The following is an 11718-nucleotide window of genomic DNA, read 5'->3' as shown; positions in this document are numbered from 1 at the left end:
TTGTTAAAACTGGTGAGAATTGCTAATCCCCGCGAAATAAACATTATTATTTTCTCATCCAAAAGAATGAGAAAATTAAATTCTGACCATTTTGGCCGTTTCTCATCAAAATGTCCGTTTTCTCATCCAAAACTTCTACTAGTGTTAGTATGAACTTTCGTCTACTGAAGATAGCAATATTAATGTGTTTAGTCAATAATGTCTTCTGCTATAAGTATGAACTTATACTTACTCGGGCATGGTGATAAGCCTTTTGATAAATATGAAACCATACTTAATATTAAGCTAGCTTAGTATGTGCAATCATCTGACTTCAGATATGCAAACTGTAAGACTTGTTTGTTCTCATTTTAAAGTATGTTTCGTTCTAATTCCAAAAATTGTCATGCCAATGTATAATTCTGACATTTTTGAATTTTTAAAGAAAATGTGGCACTTATCGTCTGCAATCGACACTTGTGTACAGAGGGTTATAAGAAAAGGAAGAGGACGAGAACATTGGAACTCCAAGGCGTTCATTTATTTATTTATTTATTTATTAATTTGCGCCGACTAATCAATGTACTGGCACTGTTATCCGTCTTTCCATCACGGTTCTCTGTAAGGAAAACAAGAGAAAGGTATATTGTGATAATGTAGTTTGACCTACTATTCAAGTAATCTTTTTCTGCAACAAGACAAATAATGTAAAAACACCATAGTCTTGTTCAGTCTTCACCAACAGCACAACCTGATGACAGTGCGTAGTTATTGAAAAACAAAAGGATGCAGTATATTAATCCATCACCGTCGACGGGTGATACTGTCATGCATTAAACACACCATAGCACCACATACCGCGACATTTGCTTATGCAATATACATATATACAATAAATTCTTATAAGGCGCCATACAAAATACAACAAATAATACCACATGAAATATAATACAAAGCAAAAATACAAATTCAGATTAAAACAAATGAGTTTCCAAGAGTTTTTTGAAAACTGCAATTGAGCCGGCATTTCTTACATGCTGCGGAAGTGAGTTCCAAAGTGATGGGCCTGCAACAGAGAAGGCTTGTTCACCTATACATTTCTTACTAAATGGTATTGCAAGAAGAGTCTTGTCTGTTGCAGACCGTGTAACCGGAGCCGTTGAAGGACGATTTATGTGAGCAAGTAAGTTGGCAAGATATTCAGGACCACAGTCATTGAGACATTTGTAAACATGAAGACATCTTAAATTGAATACGTTTTGTGACTGGTAACTAGTGCAGTTTTTTCAGAAGGGGTGATGGACTATCGAGTCTGGATACATAGAAGATCAGTTTTGCCGCTCGGTTTTGAAGGGAATGGAGGCGAACTAGGTCTTGTGAGTTTGCGCCATACAAGAGGGCATTGCCGTAATCAAGACGGGAGAGAAACAATGCTCGGACGACAAGGTGACGTGTGTCCTGGTCAAGATAACGGCATATGAGGCGGATATTGCGTAGTTGATAGTTTCCAGATGAAACCAGACTGTTAACTTGTTTACACATTGTCATATTCAAGTCAAAAATTATTCCAAGGTTTCGGATGTTACATGATGATTCAATATGGATGTCGGCGACCTTTAACTGTACTTTGGGGAGCTTTTGAAGGCTTTGGTATGACCCGGCTATAAAAAATTCAGTTTTATCATTGTTCAATTTGAGTTTGTTTTGATTCATCCATTCCTTTATTTCGGCGATGCACTGCACAAGTTTCGTTTCAGCAGCACCTGCTATCTTTGGGTTAAATGATACATAAAGCTGAGTGTCATCAGCATATGAATGAAAAGAAACATTGTGACTACGAATAATAGCTCCCATCGGTTGTGTATATATAATAAATTGAACTGGTCCAATGACGGAACCCTGTGGGACACCATAAACTAGTTTTGACTGTTCAGAAAAAACATTATCAAAACTTACGCTACTACATCGAGAACTCAGATAACTATCGAACCACTGAAGTACAGTACCAGACACACCTATATCATTATTCAGACGATCAAGTAGCAAACCGTGATCCACTGTATCGAATGCTGCAGACAGATCAAGAAGGACCATGAAAACCACTTCTTGTCTGTCTACAGCATTCAGTTCATCACTTTTTACTTTGAGTAACGCTGTTTCTGTACTACAATTTGACTTATACGCAGATTGGTAATCTTCACCCAGATTATATTTGGCCATGTGGTCGTTAAGTTGGTTTGTCACAACCTTTTCAATAACTTTTGACACAAACAAAATATTTGATACTGGCCTATAATTCTTTAAATTATTCCGATCTAATGATGGCTTCTTTAAGATCGGAGATATCACAGCTCTTCCAAGTGATTTAGGGAATATCACAGTACTCAAAGATGAATTTATAATACGGGTGAGTGTTGGAAGAAATACTTCAAGATTTTCTTTCAATAACCAAATGGGAATGGGGTCTATGACACTAGACTTGCTATTACAATCCCTCACTAGTCTTCTTACTTCATCAGGGGACATAATGGTGAATTCATTAAAACTATGAACATTATGATTTGATCTAACATCATAAGCAGTACATTCATTAGTTTCAGACTCAATACTGTCCAGATCATTTCTGATTTTCGAGACCTTTTCTTCAAAGTAGTTTGTAAACTGATGACACAGTGACTTAGTTGAGTCACATGATGATAAGGTACGGTTATCTTTGTTCAACAGATTGTTTACAGTTTTAAACACACCCTTTGTGTCAGCATCAGATAATTTGTCTTTGTAATACTTGGTTTTATTAGTTTCAATAAGTTGATTAACCTTTTGTTTTTGATCAATGTACGCCTTCCTATCTTCAGACGTTCGAGATTTTCGCCACCTACGTTCATATTTTCGGCGAACCTGTGTTTCAGTCTTGATTTCACTACTGTACCAGGGAAAACGGGGTCTATTTTTACGCACCTTCACCTTTGCAGGGGCATGTTGGTCAAGAATTGTTAGAACTTTAGAGCCATACTCAGTAACCAACTCATCTAAAGTTAACTCATCTGAGATAGTACACAGTGCTTTAGTAACATCACCATGAAACGCTACCTGGTCCATTTGTTTGAAGTTACGGACCTTGACAGATTTTTTGGTTAGAGTAGGTTTATTTCTGTTTACATAACAATGCATCATGAAGTGGTCAGAAAAGAGATTTACTTGGGACTCACATCTAAGAATAATCCCATCCTCAAGTCGAGCCAGGAAAAGGTCGATGGTATTACCAGATATGTGTGTAGGACCCTCAGCATACTGATAAAAACCAGCAGTCTCATAAGATCTAATGAACCTCTTAACTTCAGACTGCCAAGGCTCATTTACATGTATGTTAAGATCGCCTAATAACACCACTTTATTGGGAAAACGTGATACCTCGCCAATCATCAAACTCAGTTAAGTAGTTTGAAGTACGTAAACGATTTACGGAAGAAGGGGGTGGTCTGTATATTACAATATACTGAATTCCACTCGTTAAATCAACAACACTTGCACGTTCAAAATTTACAGTAGTAAAACCAGTTTGTACAGTACGAAGGTTCACAGAGTCTTTGCTTATTATACCGATTCCGCCATGATTGCTTGTGCCTCTTGGACAGTTGGAGAAAGAGTAAAATGGCGGTGTACATTCTCTAATGACTGAATCATCGTTCTCATTTATCCAGGTCTCAGTAAGGAACATTACATCAATGTCATTTTGAATCAGAAAATCTGCAAGGAGTGTTGTTTTGTATCTAATCGACCGATCGTTCCAAGCGGACAGATGAAGGTATCTGTTCAAGTCAACAACATAAGGCTGGGATGTGGTTTGGGACAAGTTTGAGAAACGCTCTTGATGCTCAGGGTTAGGTCTAATATGTAAACGCTTGCCGCCTCTGCTGCCCCTATGTCGCCAACGTCTTCTTGGTTGCTTCCTAATTTCTTTGTAATCAGGCAGCGAGATCGAGTTATTTATAATAATAATATGAGGATACATGATGTACGAAAGCTGTCCCTTTTATAAGCGGAGCTGCGTCTCTGTCAAGAAGAACGTCGACGACTCGAAGATGCGGATTCGAGTAAATGTGCACCTGCAACATGGAGGAATAAAGCAGCGCATTTTTACAAGCAACGCCACAACGCCGTAACACTGCAAAACTAAACCTGTTTACAAACACTGGCAACTTCGACGAGCTGTTTCTTGTTACCGACGGCGTGATGATTTAGAGTAAAAGTGCATCGGCACAATGGAGAAATCAAGCTCAGTGTGCTTTCTTACAAGCAACGTCGTAACACCGTGAAGATCAACCTTTTACAAACAGTGCGGCATTTTCGACGCCGCGAATGATAATCACCGTCTCGTAACTTCGGCGCCGTGAAGCCATGCCCTTTTACAACACAGCAATCACGACAATGAACCACCAATCTTTTTTCTTTACTCGTTCGTTCTTTCCAACTTTCTCCAATTGTTTATCGTTTGCTTCCTTCTGTCTCTCTTCTTCAATTTCTTTGGTATGAAGCTGTCCCCTTTTAATGCGCCGCCAGTCTTTTTTCTTTCCTCATTTGTTCTTTCTTTACATCTTTGCTTCCTTCTGTGACTTCTGTCTCTTTTTTAATTTCTTTATCACTTGACATGAAGCTGTCCCTTTTTATAAGCAACGCCGCAACGCCCATCCACCTTTTTCTTTCTTCGTTCTTTCTTTCTTCACATCTTTCTCCATTTGTATATCATTGTTTCCTTTTGTCTCTCTTCACTGCTCTTTTTCAGCTTGTGTATCATCGGGCATGAAGCTGTCCCTTTTTACAGGCAACGAAAATAATGCGACAATTCGTCGGCTGTATCATTATAGTGATTTTTGCAACAGCTGCTATCAGTGATTTTTGTTATCATTGTTGTATTTTATACTCGTATATTATTACCCTCGTTTTATCTTTTCTGTTTCGGTTTCTGTTTCCGGTTTCGGTTTCGGATCTCATTGTTATGTTGAAGTGTTAGCATGATACGTGTGAACAATCCTTTTATTCTAGTCTTTTGTTGACTACAGAAAAGTTGAACGAAGATAACTTCTGTTTCGGTTTCGGGAGTTATGTTAATTTCTGGCATGAAAAAAGTGAGATGAGAGGGTTGATGCTAATCTAGACAAAAGAAGTGTCTAAATTTTACGGTCGTAAATTCGCGATAAATTGCACGGCTTCAATTGACTTGCGTTGGGTGTATAGGTACTCCAGCCTAAGCGGGAGTAGATTGATTATGAAAATTGCCCAACGTAGAAATCATAAATTAATCAATAGTAATCAGTGTTGCCAAGAATTACGTACTTGTTCGTGCAATCGCGCAAAAATCGGTTATATTATGATTATGTAGCGATTAAACGGGGAATTATTTTCGTCCCAAATACACCTTAAAACTTGGTAATATGCAACATCAGAGAAGTGCGTTGAAGTGAAACTAATAGGATTTCTTTCATTGGAATTGGTAATCTGATAATATGCTTCAGGCAAAATTGCCAGAATCAAATCTATTTTAAATGTATTATGGGGATGATGAATCGAGGAGATGATCTGGTGGAGGGGAGGAGAGGAGAGGAGAGGAGAGGAGAGGAGAGGGAGGGAGGGAGGGGAGGGAGGGGAGGGGAGGGAGGGAGGAGAGGAGAGGAGAGGAGAGGAGAGGAGAGGAGAGGAGAGGAGAGGAGGAGAGATCGAGAGAAGAGAGAGGGGGGCGAGCAGAGCAGGGAGGAGTTTATTCCGTTTATTTTGATTTTTCCACGTTGATCATAGGCCTACTGCTAAAACAGTGAGAGGGGGAGAAGGGTAAAGGAAATACAACATCCAATATAATTCACATATCCACATAATTCAAAAGATGGCACAGGTGAGAGTTGGGGAGGGGGAGAGACAGACAGACTAGAAAGAGAAGAAAGCGAGAGGAGAAGAGGTAGGGGTCCTTTTTTTAAATGTCATAGTAATATGGACCATAATGCCACCAAATTTGCATTCGGACCTGATGTAAGTAAGAGTGGGCCGTGTGTCCTGAACTCGCCACCCTTAGCGTTACATGACAAATATTATGAATTTTTACACCAACCGGGTTTCTAATTAGATTATCTCGACAATCATCAACCCTAAACTAGCAAATGTATACATTTTTGGAAAGCTGAAGGCATAAGCAATTCAAATATATACATCTCAACTCATTATACAGGGTGACCTGCAGGTTATACAGGGTGGAATAAAAAGATTTTGATAAAAAATGGGTCACTCAATGCATTGCTTATTACCAACTTACAGTGATAAACTGGAAGTAACCAACATTCATTTATGTAAGAGGATATGGAGAGCCAACTGACTTTGGAAGAAACCAAAATCACAGCTGTTTGGTAATCTTGGAATATAAGGTGTCCCAAAGTATGTTAGATTTTTTTACAATTCAACATATTTTGAACCTAAACATTTTCCCCCTAACCCATACAGAAAAAATATGTCCATATTTAGATTCCTCGTCAAATTTCCCTTCAGAAAATCTATACTTTGACTATGATGACTATGATAGGATAAGTAATTAAAATTTAAAAAAGTGTTTAATATGACAACGGGTAGTTTTGTATGGAAAGGTTTGTATTTTCTAGACTAAACCAATCATAAATGATTAAAAACAATTAGTAGAACTGTTTAGCTGTAAGGCCATGAGTCTTTTAGATGCTAAATAGAATCCAAATCCAATTTACAGCCTTTACAGAAGCAGATTACGCACTAAAATACCAATCCCATAGAGTTTGTGTGTACCACATCTCCCACCACCACATCACCCACCACCGCCACCCTGCCCATTCTGAATTCTATGAAGCACAGTGTCAGTATTAAAAAAGTTCAAGTATTTCTTTTTACAGGGTAGAAAGTGCATTTTATTTAGCACTAAAATGAGACCACAAGCATGACAATAACTTCTTGCTTGACAGAGATATCATCATTTGTTTTGAGTCGACTTTGGCAAAATGTAACGTCGCCACCTTTTTTTGGTGGTGAGCTCAAGACACACGACCAGTGAGTAAGATTGCCCACTTGAGACGCCAGTGTTGCATATAATTGACTTATCCAACCTTTATTGACAGACATAAGTGTGATTGACAGCACCTATTATTACCTCTTCAAATGAGAAGCATGATGCCCCAAACGTAACAATGAAGTCAACTTACACACCATCCTACTTAATCCCTTGCGTTTTCGTTTCTGAACAATAGAGCTCCCGAAACAGAAAACTTGAAACGAGGGTATGTATTGTATTATTCACTGAGCATGTTTGTAGAGAGCCAGCTTATCCGTTGTTAGGCGCTTATCATCGTAGAAGTGTTGTCTCTTTGTTTCGCTTGTTGGAATCTTTTTGCGCCTTGTATAGGCCAGTTTGTCACTTTTAAAACTGGACCTTCGTCTATTCAATTGCTTGTAACTTTACTTCTTGAGGTCACATTGGATTCAATGTGGTGTCATAATGTGCAGGATTAGATAGTGCATCTATTTAAAAAACTTTAATTAAATTTAACCCAATATTGTCCAATATGAATGAATGAATGAATATGAATGAATATTTTATATTGAGTCCCTTTGACCTTGATAATTGGGTACCTGGATAGCAAACCACTCTAAATTAGTCATGTATTATTTGTTTGATTTCTTGTAACATGACAAATAACGTGAGACCACTTTCAACAAAATCATAGCAATGATCATCTTCGTCCCGTGTGTGACCAAAAATAGACCTATGATGTCACAATGTTACCATGTTAGCATAATTCCATAACCGTACGTCATACGTTAAACTATACTTTTTTTATTCCTCATGCCTAGATAATAATGATGGTATGGGTTTTTTGAACAAGTTTGAGTAATTTTTAACAAGTTTGCTTAATTAGGAGCCTATCAGGTGAAACTGAGGACAATAAAACTGTTGGAGCTTTAGTTTGTTTCTTAAGGGCTGGGGTATGAACGTTTGGACGGTATTTATTTTGGGACATTAGAGCACATCAGACATATCGAATTGCATTATGAATACGAAGAATGTCATTCTGATATCAAATAATTTTGATTTTTTGAAATTCGCAATTTAATACACATTTTATGGCAAATCATTAAAAATTGATATTTTTGATATTTAACAGTACTTGAAGTGAACTTTATAAATCTGATGATTTATACTTAAAGTGTATGTAGGTGGGATGAAAAGCCGACGATCAATTGAAAATTTTGACCTTTCGTATTGAAGATATGGATTTTTTCCCCAAAACACAAAAAAAATTAGGTCTTTTGGGAAAAAATCCATATCTTCAACATGAAAGGTCAAAATTTTCAATTGACCGTCGGCTTTTCCTCCCTGCTACATACACTTTAAGAATATATCATTAGATTTATATAATTCACTTCGAGGACTGTTATATGTCAAAAATTTGAAAAATATCAAATTTGTATAATTTGTCATAAAATTTGTATTATATTGTGATTTTCAAAAAATGAAAATTATTTGATATCAGAAAGACATGCTTCGTATTCAGAATGCAATTCGATAGGTGTGAGGTGCTCTCATGTCGCACAAAAAATACTGTCGAAACGCAATAAACGCTCATTTTAGATCCCTTAAACATTGAAAGGGCCAATAATGTTTATTAAAACAATACAACTTGACTCACAGTCATGCAATCTAAAAGAGAGATATCCAAAGTTTTATGCTTGTTTATTGCTTTAGTGATTGGTATCATCGAGGGGCAAACCTGTTTTGTTTCCTTTTTTTGCCAAATGATAACATACTTACCTATTTATTAGGCCCACATGCGTTACAATATTTTGCACAGACGTCTGTCATTGTCTGACCGGGGACTTTATGCGCGTCGAATGGGGTTTCACATGTGAGAGTGTCAAACAAGGCAAACACCTGAGCGCAAGTCGGGTAATTAGTGTCAAGTTCATGATTTTTGTCCATGACATTAAAGCAGTCTTCATCGCGTTCAATTACGGCAGCATCTGTGAAGGTAATCACAACATACAAATGGTGAAGCAAAACAAGTTGTTTGTTTGTTTGTTTATTTATTTAAATGGTCCTTCCGTGCGTGAACATATCTAGGTCCTGAGACCTGATGACCTCAATCAAAACGCTCAAGCTACGCTAAGAGGTGGTGCAAAGAATACACCCGGGTGGTGAATTATCAAAATCGCTGCCCCCCCCGCCTTTGTCCGTGCCAAAAATCCCCCTCCTTTCAACGTACCAAAAAAACCTTTTCCCCCTTTTTGACGTGCCAAAAGATCTTTGCCCCCATCAACCCATGTTTTTGAAGTCCCCATTTGCGGCTCTAATTTGTTTTTCAATTTATATAATATTTCTTTCGTTATTGATATCAGTAAAAAAAAGACATTTCAAATTCATCCAAAAATCACAATCGCAGAAACTTAAAACTATGGGTCATTGAAATTCATTTTAATGTCAGTGTATTTCATATTTGTCATTCATATTCGTCCAGCATTCAAATTCGATGTTTATTGAATAATATTGTAAAAGCTATTTCATAAAAGCTATTTTTGTCATCATTTCAAGACATTTGTGATATATATTCGTCAGGTGTTAATACAATTGATGCATAGGCATGTACACTCTAAACACGAGTGTTTATATATTTTCATTACTTTGTAACATTTATGCAAACTTAACACTTTTATTAACATTTTACCACCATATTTGTAACTTGTACGTGTAAATGATAAATTGCCAACACTTATGTTACACTTAATATTGCAAATTGTTCTTAATGTGAAAACCTGAGCGCAAGAAGACCGTAAGTCCACTTGGCCTCTCAACATGTATACACTTAAGTTACGTATAGTTTCTTAGGGTTTTATAATGTTTAATACATGTTCCAGGGTGAAAACAACATGAAAGGTTGGGAAAGATTTGTTTTGGCCCCTGAACATGTATAAAACATTACCAAACTATACGAAACTATACGCAACTTTAGTGTATACATGTTGAGGGGCTAAGTGGACTTACGACCTTCTTGCGCTCAGGTCCTAATGTGTTCACATACTGTAATTTTTAACATTTCTTTTAAACTTCAAATATTTCCCTTTAAATATTTTAACATATCTTCACTAACATGTTAATGTGTCAAAAACAGTATCAACGGAATTATGTCTAAATAAAGTGTCCGTCGGAAAATTGTTGCTCAAAAATGTTAATTATCAACTGTCAAGACAACATGTGTTAAAATCATTTAGACAACAATCAAATTCCTAAACATGCTTACAAATCGATTTCAAAAATAATTATGTTTAAAGTCTAAACATTATATGCAGTAAGTTATAAACATAATACATGTATGAAGCTCAAATAAATAAGTAAAGTAAGCAAGTAAAGATCGAACATGAAATGTGCATAACAAAAATGCTAAAAATATTTATTTATATGGCATATTCGCCATAATTTGCCATAAAATTTGTACTATATCGCGAAGTTCAAAATATTTAAATTATTTGATATCAAAAGGACATTCCTCGTATTCAGAATGCAATTTTGTGTGTCTGAAGAACCCTCAGGCCTCACAAAAATACTGTGCATTGATGGGTGAACGACCAAATAAGGAAAAGTTGCATATAGTTTATATGATTAACTACAGAAGCTTGAACTATGGGACCAACATCACCTTGAGGTTTCTGAACTAAACCGGAAAAATGCTTTTAAATATATAATTACAATTCATTTCATTTTGGTTAGACGTATGCATTACTTCATGATCTCGCGAATTATATAAATAAGCTCTTCATATGTAAAACACTCAAAATTGATAACATGCCCAAAAAGTGTCTCTTCTTGATATATCAGGTCACAAATGTATTAAAATGAATGATAAAAGACGAAATAGCTTTTACAATTCAATCAACATCGCCGCCCCAGGTGAGACGAATTTGAATACTCGGTGAATATGAATGACACAAATATGAAATACACTGAAATGAATATGAATTTCAATGGTCGACTAATGAAATTAATTTCGAGTTTGTGTGAGAGCAAGTTGTAATGTAATTTGAAATGTAAGCCTGCACTAAACGAAAATAACTGGAAAAACAAAATTACTACTGCCGATTAATGAAATTGATTTCGAGCTTCTGCGAATGCGATTTTTGGACGAATTTAAAATCTATTTTTTACTAATACGAAAATAACTGAGAAAATCAAATTACTGTTGACTTACCTGTTGACAAATTCACAGCGACTACAGCAAACATACACAAAATGACGAGCAACTTCATCTTTCTGATTTAGGTCAAAAAATCTGGATCACCAAATAAGCTTATTTTATTTGCAGCTGATATTAAACGATGTTTCTCCACTCGAATCAGGTAGTGAAATGATGGATATGATGCACCAAAATCGAAATTGTAGTCATGGGTCTAGAAGTAGGCCTACCAGCCAATCTACACCAGCTTGCCACGTAGTTCGAAACTCGTTAACTTTTAAATTAAATTCTAGGATTGGTAAGACTAAAAGTACCAGCCAGTATACAGCAGCTTACCAAGTTTTTCAAAATTCATTAACTTTGAAATTACATTTTGGAATTAAAACACGAAAACTGAATATTCTTTAGATATTTTACATAAATTATTGCAATCATTGTTTGCAGGTTTGTTGGCAAAGAAATAAATGATGACAAAACACCTATCGACGTCCATGTTTAGAAATTAATAAGG

General features: G+C 36.3%; 1 long non-coding RNA gene across 1 annotated transcript; it reads right to left on the bottom strand.

The window, feature by feature from the left end:
* Nucleotides 1-347: 347 nt before the first annotated feature.
* On the bottom strand, nt 348-11439 carry LOC140162320 (uncharacterized). The gene is made up of 3 exons (XR_011860233.1): nt 11223-11439; nt 8795-9003; nt 348-598 (listed from the first exon to the last, which is right to left on the bottom strand). It is a non-coding gene; the product is annotated as an uncharacterized lncRNA (long non-coding RNA).
* Between the last annotated feature and the right edge of the window lie 279 nt (nt 11440-11718).

The sequence above is a fragment of the Amphiura filiformis genome, chromosome 10 (assembly GCF_039555335.1).
Source record: "Amphiura filiformis chromosome 10, Afil_fr2py, whole genome shotgun sequence".
Taxonomy (NCBI): Eukaryota; Metazoa; Echinodermata; class Ophiuroidea; order Amphilepidida; family Amphiuridae; genus Amphiura; species Amphiura filiformis.
This window is presented reverse-complemented; position numbering and strand designations above follow the sequence as displayed.